Source organism: Camelus bactrianus, chromosome 2 (assembly GCF_048773025.1).
Source record: "Camelus bactrianus isolate YW-2024 breed Bactrian camel chromosome 2, ASM4877302v1, whole genome shotgun sequence".
Classification (NCBI taxonomy): Eukaryota; Metazoa; Chordata; class Mammalia; order Artiodactyla; family Camelidae; genus Camelus; species Camelus bactrianus.
Genome location: NC_133540.1, coordinates 89,455,103 through 89,469,406, shown reverse-complemented (window position 1 = coordinate 89,469,406; position 14,304 = coordinate 89,455,103).

Below are 14,304 nucleotides of genomic sequence, written 5' to 3'. Positions count from 1 at the left end.
CACTTTTGCAGAATCATGTTCCTTTCCTTTAGTGCACTAATTTGCCACTAAGCTAGAAACTCCATGCAAGGAAGGACGGTGTTTTGGTTGACTGGTTTATTTATACCCAACCAAGTATCCCTGATAATTATTGCATAGCTTGGCACAGAGTATATGCTCAAAAATTAGTTGTGAATAAAATATTAATGGAACAAAATAACATTTAAAAATATTTGAGTTGAAATAATAATGGAAGAAATATTTAATAAGTTCTCCAGTCAACATCAATAGCAGGTGCTTATGATGTACCATGTCAGTTCCTCAGCGCCACTGATTTTAATGCCATTTTGGTGGAAATTCCATGCATCCTTGCTGGACCACAAGAAGCCATGTCTAGAGCTGATGGAGAGGGCAGTATATAACCCAGAGATACTGGACTTGAAATAGATTAAGTTAATGTCTCCCTCACTTCAGTTTCCTGGGTTGACATCCAAAACAGATTACTTGTAACTAATTGTTAATCAGGGTGTCTTTTCAGAGGAACTAAGACACATATCCAGTCATCTTAGAAATCAAAACAAAAGATAATCTGGGAATACCTATTAAAATACTAAATATATACATCTTTGGACCCAGCCTTCTCAATCTTAGAAACAATCTCACAGAAATAAGAGAATGAGTATGTAGGATATATATGAAGGAGTCATTGCTGTAAAATTATTTAAAATCATGAAACCTGGAAACAACCGGGACATGCAAAAAGAAGAGAATGTTTGAAAAAATTTGTATATACATAATAATGAATGTCATATATCTATTTAAAAAATAGTAGTTAGATCTGAATTTATAGACCAAGGAAGATGTTACTATCAGGTGGGAAAAAAAGACATGAAATATGATTCCATTTTTCTTAAAAGTGGGTAAATTTACCTACATATGTGGGTATATGTTTCTATAAGCAGATAAAAATATGGTAGCATAAACAGCAAAAAGTTGATGTCATATATCTCAGAAGGACAGGGTTGCAAGGAGGAGAGAGATTCCACCCCTTTTTACATCTTCTTAAAAATTTACATAAGTGATATTTGTGTAATAAAGGATTTTTTTAAAGTGGAGACAAAATTAAAGAATGAAGAAAATTCAGAAGCATAAAGGTAGTAATTTACAGAATAAATAAAAATTGCACAATTACCTGATTTCTTAGAATAGAATTAAAAAGGATTTGGGACACATGTGTTAAAGGTGAATCAGGAATAAGTATTCTTTCTTTGAAAGTTAGAATAGAAAAATATCAAAAATGAGTATTGAAGTTTTAAGTACTTACTAAGAGTATAGCAATTTAGCTTCACAAGTGAAAAAAAAAAAAAGGAAAAGATTCAAATGATAGTTCAAATCTGAAAAATTGTACTTTTCAGTAAGTAAGAGATCTTCAAACCTGAGAAGAATCATGCCCATGATGAGGCACAAATGTTTAGCATATTCACCAAATGAATAAAAATATGGGAACTTAATGAAGAAAGAAACAAATGAACAACAACAACAAAGAGCTGCTGTTGCCTACATTAAAGATTTTTTGGATTAGTAGTGGATTGAATTTTGTGACCTGCCCTTTGATCAAAGCAACACTAGCACTAGCTGGTCTGCAGCAGGGCTGCCCCGCCCCATGTCTCAGACCACAGGGAGCCACATTCTTTCAGTCCCGTCTCCTGGATGTGATTGGCCTCTCATTTCATACCCGTACCAGGTACCGCTTGACTACTGCCCTGTGGTTTTTCTAGACTTCCAGATATGGAACCCTGCCTCTCACACATGCATGTGCAACATCAAAGTGCAGAAGAATTGATAGCCCATGATCAGTTCGCTTATCTTTGCAAAAGAAAACTCTGAAAGGATAAAACAGAAACTAAAATTGTTATCTGAATAGGGTGGAGTTGGGAGAAACGTAAGTATATAAGTATAGAAGTGAGAATTCTATCAATATTATTTTATGTATATAGACTTTTGACTCATGTAAATCTTTTTTACACAATCAAAACATAAGTTTGAATTAAAAAGTAATCCCCTAAACCAGAAATAAATAAATCTTACTGTTTGTATACTCAAATGAATAACCTAATCATGCAGAAAATCTTTCCAAACAACTTTTAAAAAAATTTTGAGCATTGAATTCTTTTGTATTCATAACTCTATTCTACATTTGCTTTTTTAAATTGAAGTATAGTCAATTTACAATGTTGTGTTAATTTCTGGTATACAGCATACTCTGGCTATACCTGCTGGGTGGGATACAGTCTAAAAAGAAAACCGCAGCTCACAGAAAAATGTCTAACTTGATTTAGATGCAATATTGGTATTATAATTTAGAAATTATTTTTTGTATTTATACAAAACAATTTTATGTATATTATACCAAAAAGCAATTAAATAAATATGTTAATGCTATTAGGTACCAAGACTTTCAACATAAATATTATACATATGTATAACACACATACAATCTAAAAAGCTAAGAAACAGTATAATATTAAAATTGAAGTGGAAATATTATTTGGATTTCAACACATGCATGTGCATGCACACACACAAACACCCCAGCTATTCCATGGAAAAGTCATAGAAGTAATGACATTCCTGCAGCAATGATCTTGATCCTAGACTTCTTGGAAAAATGGCTGATTTCATATCTAGGGCAAGGAAAGTACAAGGTGAGGAGCCCAAGACATTTTATTATGCCAGAAAGCAAGGAAATGTTCAGAAACGAATTGGACTTTGATTAGATATGGTTTGAAAACAGGTTTTTATTTGTAAAAAAAAAAAGGTATTTTGGAACAACTGGAAAAATTTGAATAAAGAATAGATACTATTATTAATTTGCTAATATGCATATTTAAGAGAATTTTTTAAAATATATAGTGAAATATTCAGAGATGGAATGTTATACTGCAGGTGACATTTTCAAATGGTTCATAAAAATATATACTATATAAAATAATATGCAAATAAAACATATATGGTAAAAATAATATTTACAGTTGTTGAAAGTGAATGGTAGTCATATATGTGATCAATGTACTAGTCTTCCAACTTTTCAGTATGTTTGACATTTCTATACTTAAAAGATGGAAAAAAATGATGTAAATTCATATCTAATAAAGCAAAGAACAGGAAACGGAGCTGACGTTTCCCTAAAGGCCATTTAAGTCCTCTGATTCTACAATAACAGAAAAGGACATTGGGAGTAGTAGTTACAGAGAACAAAAGAAAAATGGAAGGATTAAAAAACAGCTTCCTATAAGCCAATATCATAACAGCTTGCTCATTAGATTAGTGTGATTACTTCTTTATTAGGCCTTATTTGAGCTGTCATCTGGTATCAATTAGGTCAGTTATAGTCTGTCAGGTCTACCGGAGGGAAATGGAGCAAGGTCCATCATGGCGCGAGGATGGCGTAATTAAAGCAATGGAAGTAATGGCTACTCTTCATTTAACCCTCATCCAATCAACCAAGCCCACATTGGCCTTCCACTCACGTTGAATGCTAAAGATGTGGAAGGAGGGAAAAGATACCGCCAAAACAGAGTTTTAATAAGCTCGATTCAATCATAAAACCAAATCAAATCATAGTGAGGTGATGAGTTACAAAGAAAATATACTGAAATATCATTGTAGAGACTTTAAAAACGGCACAATTCATTTAAAAATCTATTCCCTAGTGACTTAATTCTATACATATGTGTATGTGTGTGTAAATAATTCTCAAGAAAAAAAGAGAAAAAGAAGAAGGGGGAATGAAAATGAGACTGTGAGTGTTTTACTAGAGTGAAAAAATTCTGCATAGGTAGTCTAGAATTAAAGAAAGAGCATTTTAAACAGGCATGAACTGAATTGAACATATAGCTCCCTTGAGCCTTGAAGAATCTAAGCAAAATCTAGAGACGAAAATTGTGGCCAAATTATTTAAGCCAAGTTGATTTTATTCAATTTCAGTTCGGTTGTAAAGGTAACAGAGGAAGCATGAAAGACACGTAAATCGAACTTAGTCCAAGCATTAAAACATTAGAAAACAGCAGGAGTGAGGTTGGGATTGTTAGTTCAAAAAGTTTAACTATAGTGAAATTCCATTTCTGTCTGATAGATAATGAGGGATTTGGCCCAATAGTTATCATGTATGACATACATGGATCACTAGTTTTTAATAAATCTTAACCTTATTAATATTTAAATTAGATTTAATTATTGCTCCAAATGAAACAATCCTTTCATGATTCAGAAAGCTTGAAGAACTTCAGAGTTTTACACACAGAGACTGAGCTAAACCTACAGTTGTCATACATTATACTGTCTAAGCTGTTTTTCCAACAGAAAAGCTGATAAGAACTTGTTTCTCATTTTTTTTCTTTCATAAAAGTGGGATACAAAAATGGGGAGTGTGGAGGTTGGGAGCACATTGTGTTTGAGTTTCGTGGGTAGTCTGGATTACAAATTAAGGGATGTCTATCCATGTGAAGATGTGTGACGTTGATCTGTTCTCTGACCTCGGTGCTGCCATGAAAGTAACTCTTCGACTTGGACAAGTGACTTAATATTTCTGGGCCACAGTTTTGTCATTTATGAAATAAAACAGTACATATTACCAAATAATACCTAAATCACTAGTTAGCTTTAAATTTTGTACCTTTTATGACTTAGTTACCTCTCTCTAAAGCCATTCACCTTCAACAGGAAGGAATTAGACAGGCAGGTAGCAAAGAAAGCAAAAGTGGTGTCAGAGTCTTACACACACCCCTTCTTCCGTCTTTTCCTCGCTTGCTACTGTTTCTTTTTTTTTTTTTTTTTTAAGATTTAGGCATTATTCTTTGTTTAACTAATAAGATCACCTACAATGTACAGTATTATGGTAATTATAATATCCTATCAAATTTTCTAGATTGTCATAGAATTTGCAAGTTGTATTTCACATATAATTTCCTAAATCTCTTATTATCAACAGATATTAACCAATGGCATCGCTATACTAAAAACACCCTAATAAGCTTATATATATATATATAAGCCCATGTGGTTACGAGTTTCCTTTGATCATCCTAAAGTTTGATAAAATATTACTTAAATCTTCAAACATTAAGAAGCTATTATTGTTAGACACAAGATAAACAAGTTTATATTTACAGCACAGGGGACTACATTCAATATCTTGTAGTAACCTATAATGAAAAAGAATATGAAAACCAATATATGTGTGTGTATGTGTGTGTATATATATATATATATAATACTGAACTATTGTGCTGTATTACCAGAAATTGACACACCATTGTAAACTAACTATATTCCAATTGAAAAAAAAGATTGTATCTAGCATGGTTTTAAATCTTGGTTTTTTGTTCATGCAGTACTTTCCCTGTTTACTCTGCCAAGGGATGGTAGTAGAAGAAAGCCTAACCCTATGCTTTGGGGGAAAAAAAAATCAGACAGTGGCCAATAGTATTACCTCAACACCAGTTTTATGGCAAAGGGACAATGCTGTCCAATCTCAGGCGTTCTTCAACAGTTTTCATTCGGAGTTCAAAAGGCAGTAGCTTTCCATAGCCTTCCAAGTGAGCCTGGGGAGGCCAGTTCACTAGGGCTCCCTGCAGTTCTAACAGAACATGTACAAGCTGATCGGCATCCCAATGCCTGCCACTGGGGCTGTATGAAAACGCAGCCTCACTAATAGAAGCACAATATGTAAGATGCCAGTGCATCTCAGTGATTTACAGTATGTCAATGTGCAAGCCCAATGAAGAGGTTTGTTGTCTACCATAAAACCAGATGGATGTAAGCAGTGATTAGAAGCAATTAACTCTGTTCAGCACTAAATAACTTTCCAGCATCAATGTACATTTTTCCACCTCATTAGAGGTATGGAGGAGAGCATGAGGTAAGGAGCACTCAATTTGAATTTCAGATATGATATGCATATGTTTGCAGGAAAAAACCCACAAATTTGCAAGGAAAACAGAATACACATTAATAAAAGCCTTGCTTTGAAGTCATTTTTGTTCCATCAGTCCTGGCATGGGCACTCAATTTTACCAGCCATCCATCAGGCCTTACGTGAATACAAAACACATGAAGTTAAGGTCTGGTAAGAGACACAAACAGTTATCAAAAAACAGGTGGTAACTGACATAGTTTTTTTTTGTTTTGCTTCTAATATAATAAAGTATGCTTTTGATGACTGGTAATGTTATTTAAAAGGATAAATCTAGAAAATATCATGTTGATTCTCTAAGATAGAAGAGTTTTCCAATTGATATCATTAATTCAGAAGTAAACGTGTTATACCCCCCAAAAAACTTTCAAAATTACTGACTTCTTAAAATATTGTAGAGAATGTTCTAGGTCACATGTTTAAAATGAAATATTAAATGAATAAAGGAAATACACTATGATCACAAATCTATAAAGAAATAAACTCAGGAAAAATATTAGAAATAAATATTAGAAATAAAATAGTATTAATGGCTATTCTAGACAATAGAATTCTAGATAATGTTTCCTTTATTATTCTTATTCATATTTCCAACTTTTCTGTAATACACAATTATTTGTTCATTTATCTCTTACTCTGCTCCTTAAAGGATCAGGCATAGCTTAAACAGTAAAGATAATCAAGTTAGTAGGTATTTTATTTTGTGTGTGTAAATGAACATAAGGAAGTATTAAAGCTGAGTGGTTAACAACTCGTGATTTGTGTATATTTATTTCCCTTTGATAACTATAAATGAATACTTATTGTTTATCAAAGTCAGTAATTTTTTTTTTCTTAAAGTGAATTTTTTTAATGATACCAATAGTTAATGTGTATAGTACTTGCTCTTTGCCAGGTATTATACTAAGTAATTTATACCTGTTCACTCACTTAATCCTCACACAGTAATCCTATGAAGTAAGAACTCTAATTATTAATAACATGGTAAAAAAAAAAAAACACGATAAAAAATCATGGTTAATTTAAAGCTACCAATGATTTATCAACCAGACTACAAAATTTCTGAAAATGTATCAATCAGCTCAAAAAACCAATACATGCCAGCCCCAGCACATCATTGTTTATTAAAGGCTTATCTGCACGTTTTGCAGAGCTGGGCATGCTATAAATAAGTGCAAATATAAACAGCTCTGTTTCTAAAATGATGTCATCAATATGTATGCTATGGTAGACACTGTTGATTGGTTCCCAGTATCTGCCCCCTTTTTTTCTCCCATTTCTTTTTCCTGAAAGAATTTGATTTTGCACAATGTCCAGTCCTTCTCCTACCTCAGAGGTGGGGCATTCTGATGTGTCTAAGCTGGGAAGAGTTCAGCCTTCTTCAGAAGTTATTATTAGTCAAAAAATGGATGTGTGACTTAAGCTGGCCTAAACAGCCTAAAGAGAAGCACGTATACTCCACACTTTGACAAACGTACTTCTAACACTCCTGCTGTTTGTGAACAGAGAAGCATGTAATGACTTGTCTGATGGCTAAAGGCAAGTCATTTTAAAACAAGGAGTGGAACAATATTGTGGCTGAAGTCGAGGCTGAGGGAGGCAGAGAGAAACAAGACAAGAGGCAGAGAGAAACAAGACAATGTGAGTCCCTGATAACATCTCTGGGGCACTCATCAACACTAAATCTCATGTGAGATTATCAACGCCATCATTATCTAAGCAGGTGGAGTTGGAGTTTCTTTTACTTAAAGCCAAAAACATCTAAACTAATACAGGCTTAAACTTAGAGAATGACACGATAAACTGTGTGATGGATGCATCTAGTTTATGAGCTCAAGCCAGGCTTACCTATCTGTATATAAATCCTAAAGGCTCGCTACACATTTTACCTCTTCTGGTTTTGGTGTCAGAGGATCTTGTGAAATGAAGTAAGAGGTAAGTAAGGTAAATGAGGTAGAGGTGGATGAAAAACAGCATTATCTTCCTTGCACTCAGTCAAGGAATCACATAGAGGAGAATGATTGTGAAAATACCTTTAAAGGAGGAAAACAATGCTAAGGGATGGTGGGAAGTGAATTCTTGTGTAAGAAATACTACCTGTGAAAGTGAGCGATTGTAACTGAATAGAGTTAGTTACTGAGAGCATATCAAAAATAAGTGGAGAAGTGCGGAATAAAAGTTCTACGCACTGACTTTTACCTAATTTAAAGTCAACATGATACAGAAAATCAATAGCCGGATCTTATTGAGAAAGATCATTAGACAAATGACCCCCTCTCTCACACACAGTATCTCAGCATATACGCTATAAAATCAACTATATTAAAAACATAGAAATAAATCAGAGTTTAACTATAATTTTATGACACTCTGGTACATAAAATCAAGCCATATAAAATTTAAAACAAAAGATTGCTTTCCTACCATAGTTTATGCTGATGAAACTTCAAATGTTAATTTTAGGGAAAAGGGCTTTTGCAAATACGAATTTAGAAATACAGTTGACCCTTGAACTCCACAGGGGTTAAGAGTGCTAACCTTCCAAGGAGTCAAAAAATCCAGCTATAACATTACAGCTGGTCATCCATACTTGTAGTTCCACATCTGCAGATTCAACAAGGGCCCCGTAGTCCTATTTACTGAAAAAAAAAAAAAAAAAAGAAATCTATGTATAAGCTGACCCACGCAGTTCAAACTCATGTTGTTCGAGGTCAACTGTAATTTCAAAATGGCAGTCAGACCACACTGTACTCCCAAATCATTAGATTAGCACCGGCCACTGTATCCTAAAGACAGCTAAATCTGCCACAAATCATATACACCAATTGCTTTTACCAACTACATTTTTAGCCCATACACCCTCACTAGCCTGTGAATATTTTCAGCATACAGCTGAATAACCGAACCCCAAAGCTCTTACTTCATTAATACTCCTATCTGTCCCACAAATACGGTTGTCTCCCTGTGCTTTTGGCAGTTGCTAGAATTAATTCGTTAGTTGATAACCTCATCCAATACCTAATTGTGATAATAATTAACCAGTATACTTTTTAAAATATCCTGGAATCCATGTATAAGTAAGTGAGTGTCTAGTTTTTGTGTAAAGTATTGTGCATGGTATTATAAAGAGTGAAGAAAATAGTGTATGATGTAGTCTCTGTCCCAAGGAGTTCACAATCTAATTGTGAAGATAAGATTAAGATTTATGGACAAAAACAAACATTACAAGACACTATACAAATCATAATATTCAAGAAAGGCAGAAATACCTTGTCTACCCAGAATTCAGCCTATAATCAACCGCACCTCTTACAACCAAGAGAGGTAGCACAGAAAGCTTTTATCACGTTGTACATTTCAAGGGCTTACAAGAAAGGAAGCCTTGAGCCCTCATTGGAGATTATTTCCTATTTTTATGATATCCTAACAAACTAGACTACATAATTCAAAGAGACAATTGATTTAAAAGTGACAAAATAGACCTTGGGAGAAGTAACGGCCCAGAGCAAAAAAAGAAAAAGAAAAACTTTAATAATAAGGGAATAATCCTACACATTTCAGTGGCACCTAAGAGTACTGTTTTACTAATAAAAATCATTGTTCATAGTGATGACCCTGAGTTATCAAGAAAGTGTGAAATTAGAATAATCTGCTTAAGATGGCAAGGAGGCATATAAAATTATCTATGAAAATATTTCATTTAAAATATCTAAGTTATAGTGCTTATGACAGGGGATCTGCCATTCAGAATTATGCTGCCAGTTTTCAGATAGCAGAGGTTTCAATGTGCATTTTTGTTCTAGAAAATTCCAGGGAGACACCTGGCATTGGCTGAGTCTTTTTTAGCTTATGAGAACAGCTCTCATGATTAAAAAAAAAGTTGATATTTCTTTCTAGAATATTTTCCAAGATGAAGTGTTTATAAACTCACATCTTTGGGGAAGTTTACCAAGTGGGGTAAGAAGATGGTCCATTCTAGACCCATGAAAAAGAACGGCATTCTCAGGAATTTTTACCTTGCTTCTCTTTTCTGCAAAGTGAGCCATTCAGGCATTGCATCTTCTGAAATTTCCTCGCCTCTTTCAGGGAAGCATATTGGGGCAGAGCTTGCCAGCTGTCTGCTCCCTTTGCCTTCTGCTGCCATTATCCCGAGGTACCGCCCCACCTTCTGGCCCTCCAGCTTGTGGGGGGTGGGGAAGAGGGAGGAGAACAGAACTCTTGCTGCCTCTGACATGCGTAACACAATGAAAAGAGCAGAAGGATGTATATCTATACATATATTTGTCTCCCTCTATATAGACATATATAGACTGATAGTGTGAGTGTGTGCATGGAAATGCATGTGAATCCACACACCCAGTGCCAGAATTACTCTATATGTATATATACAGAGTATATATTCCATATGCTCGCTCTTTCTGCAGCACACATATGCAGCTGGGAATAACTGCTGTGAAAAAAAAAATACATACTTACCAAATTATCAAGCAGAAACAAGAATATATGGAATTTAACTATAATAAATTCTTCTCATCTGTTGCCGCCTTTATTAAAGCATGCTTACACAGCTTAAGAAAATATCTAGCATTTCATATTGTATGCATATAAAAAGACCTCCTTTTCTTAAAGTCCCCGTTTTACACTGCTCAGCCAACGTCATTGTGCTGGTTTTGGAAGAACAACTAATGCAGTCAAAAGGTTTAAAAAGGCACCATAAACACCTAATGCTACATATGATGGTTGTGGAGATGTTGGAATGAGGGAAAAGCACAGGATAGAGTGGGCAGGTGAACAGATGAGAGGATTCAATAATAGACAAATATATGTAACGATTACTATGTGCAAGTCACTGTCCCAAAGCTCCTGGCACATACTGTGTCATTTCATCCTCAGCAGGGCCCTGTGTACGGGGCACCATTACTCTCACCATTTCACAGATCAGGAAAGTGGAGCTTAGAGAGAATAAACAATTGAACTGAGGGGCTAGGATCCAGCCACAGTGTGTCTGTCTCCAGAGCCTGTTTTTTTGTTTTTGTTTTTTGTTTTTTTGTTTGTTTTGTATTTTATTAAACCATAGTTGATTTAAAATGCTGTGTTAGTTTCTGGTGTACAGCATATCGATTCAGTTATACATATATATATATTTTTCTTTTTCATATTTTTTATCATTATAGGTCACTACAAGATATTGAATATAGTTCCCTGTGCTAAACAGTAGGACTTTGTTGTTTATCTATTTTATATACAGTAGTTAGCAGAGGAAATGCTAATTTGAAAAGACACATGCACTCCAATGTTCACAGCAGCACTGTTTACAACAGCCAGGACAGAGAGCTGTTTTTTTAACTACCACTTTGGGCTGCCTCTTGCCCAGGGTAGAAATATCTCACACACATAGAAGCGTATACTATGCATATAGGAACAGAAAAGTTGCTGATACTAGTCTGGGTGGTGGAAGTTAAACCTTCCTTTTAGAATCTTTTATATCATTCCTTTACTGTAGTAATTAAAAAAGATTTATGATGTATGGTTTGACCAATCAGTGTAATCTAAACTGGGTTATTGGATGGAGGTTCAATTACAGTAAGTCTGATGTAAAATTTTAATTTGATTTAAAAAATAATTCTAAGTGTGTAAACTTAAATGAGCATTAAAATAGTAGAATCACTTATTTTTTTCTAATGATATAATAATGTTTACTAAAATTTATTGGGATAATACAATGGTTTGTTGAAAGACAACAATAAGCCAATTTCCTTCCTGATGCTTGTGTCACTCTCTCAGGGGAGTTGGGTTGCACATTCAACGGACGTATCAACTCTTTGAGACCAGTATGATACACTGAGTATGCCTTTAGTGGCCTGAAAATGCAGGTGATTAAGCATGCAGAGGCCAAGTGACAAATGGCAGTGATCCCAACCATTTCTCAATGAAGACTTCTTGTTTAGGAATTTATAAGAAAGTAATCACTTAGTAAGATCTATCACCTACTTCACAGGCTTCAATTCTTCATCTCACTAACACATTGAGCTCAATTTTCCTTGGTGTCTAAATTGCTTCCTGATTCTAATTTAAGGGTTTAGGGAGGAATCCTAACTCATTTAGGCTCCTTGGTACTGTTAAGACTAGTGAAATATATTTCAGAAAAGGGTGCCATTCGGACAACATTTTCAAAAAATTGTTCAGCCCACAAGCTTATCGCTAGCCTGACCACTTACAAATTTCAGAAAGTAAGGCATGTAGCCATTTAGCACCTAATCCTTGCAATTACATAAAGGACAGTATTATCAGGCAAAATTTATGCAAGCCTTAAAATTATGTTTCAGAAGCAAAGGACAGTTTTGCAGAGGTTATGTAGGTAATTTGCTAAATCACTGATAATTTACTGATCCCTTGATTTGAGGGGGCTTGTTATTGTTCTTAAATAAAACCAAAATTATTAGTTTTATCTATGACTCCTAAATTTTTTAAAGCTCACAGTCTAGGAAGAATTTCTATAAAGAAGTATAACCCTATATAGCGAAAATACTCTAATATGTGAAATACGTATTAACCCTATGCAGACATATGACTATTACTAAAATATTAAGTTATAAAACTATGGATATTGATTTAGGAAAGGAATGGAGTTAAAAGAAATAGTCTAGAACTACTTCCTGGGCTTAATCTCTCTCTCTCTCTCTTTTTTTTTTAAATGGAGGCAGGGTAACATCTAATCAAGCATAAGTCTGGTTTTAGTGGCTTTAATTTTATATGTGAGCTAAAAAGCAACAGATATGAAAGCATACGTAACTGCTTCAATCAGAAATGCAGAATAGCTGTACTTTAAGTCATTCACAGAATATTTCCTTCACAGCAGATAGAACCTTGGACCCTCAAATCACACTATTTTGAAACTAACATTTATTATTTGTTATGTTCTGCTCTAGCAGATAAGCCCAATGGTAGTTTCTTTTAAAATATTTAACTCTTACAACAATCTTAAGAGAGAGCTACTAGTATAGTATTTATCAGATGAGGAAACTGGGGCTTAAGAAAGTTTAAATGGCTTTCTAGAAATGACTTGGTAAGAGGCCAAAAACCAGGATGTTTAATCACAAAACTGAAGCCTTTGATCACCGTGATATTTTAACCACTTCTGTCCAATTCTTACTGGAAGCTAAGTTTTCCAAAATTTATTTATTGAAGCTTTCCTGAAAAACTGGTCATGCTGTTCTTTTACTTCTTTAAATATTCTAATTCCAAATTTGATCAGCAAGTGATGCTTAAAAGCCATAATTTTACCTTTACATAATTGCTTGTAAAGGAATTATGCTGCAGTGTTTGACACAAACCTACACAGAGGATTATTATTAGAAAGAGGCATATAAAATTCATTACTGTATAACAGAAGTTGTTGAAAACATCATCAGCCCCACCAAAAGAGAATCCTCTTGTTTTTTAAATGGAAAGCTATGTTTTTTATTTCTTTACATTCTAGAAAAATTAGAAGACAGTATGAAAAATGAAGAAAGTTGTTTAAAACACTCATAACCCCCACTACTCAATGTCAATAATGATAAATCTTTGGAGTCTGACTTTCTCGGCTAATTTTCTATGCTAATATATTAAAAGATTTGTTAACTATAGTGGTCTGCTCTGGCTGCCCTAAGAAAATGCCACAACTTGGTGGCTTAAACAACAGAAATGTATTTTCTCACAGTTCTTCAGGCTGGGAGTCCCCAGATCAAGGTGTGGCAGAGTGAGTTTCTGGTGAGACCAATCTCACTGGCTTGCAGACAGCCTCCTTCTTACTGTGTCCTCATATGGCCTTCTCCTCTGTGTGTTCACACTGCAGCAGGAAGATGGGGGTGTGGATGCGACACATCTCTGGCACCTCTTCCTCTTATAAATATACTAGTCCTATCGGATTAGGGTCCCACACTTATGACCTCATTTAACCTTAATTATTTCTTTAAAGGCCCTATCTTCCCATGTATTCACATGGGGGATTAGGGCTTCAACATATAAATGGGGAGAGGGGGACCCAATTCAGTTAATAACATTAGGTATAAAATAATACTTTACATGATTGTTTTACAACCTGATTTTGCTCTAATCAGTGTAATGTGAACATCTTAGCACATCAAGAAATATCTATCTATAGTTTCACTGTTATTCTAATAGATGAGATGTCCCATAATTTATTAAAATAAAATCTTCATTGTTGAGTCTTGTTGAGAATACTTGAGTTTTCCTTATTGTAAACAATATTGCTAGTAGCTTTTTTGCAGCTACACAAAGCTTTGTTTAGATCTTGGATTTCCTGAGGATATATTTCTAGTAGAAAAATTGCTGAGTCAAACAGTAAG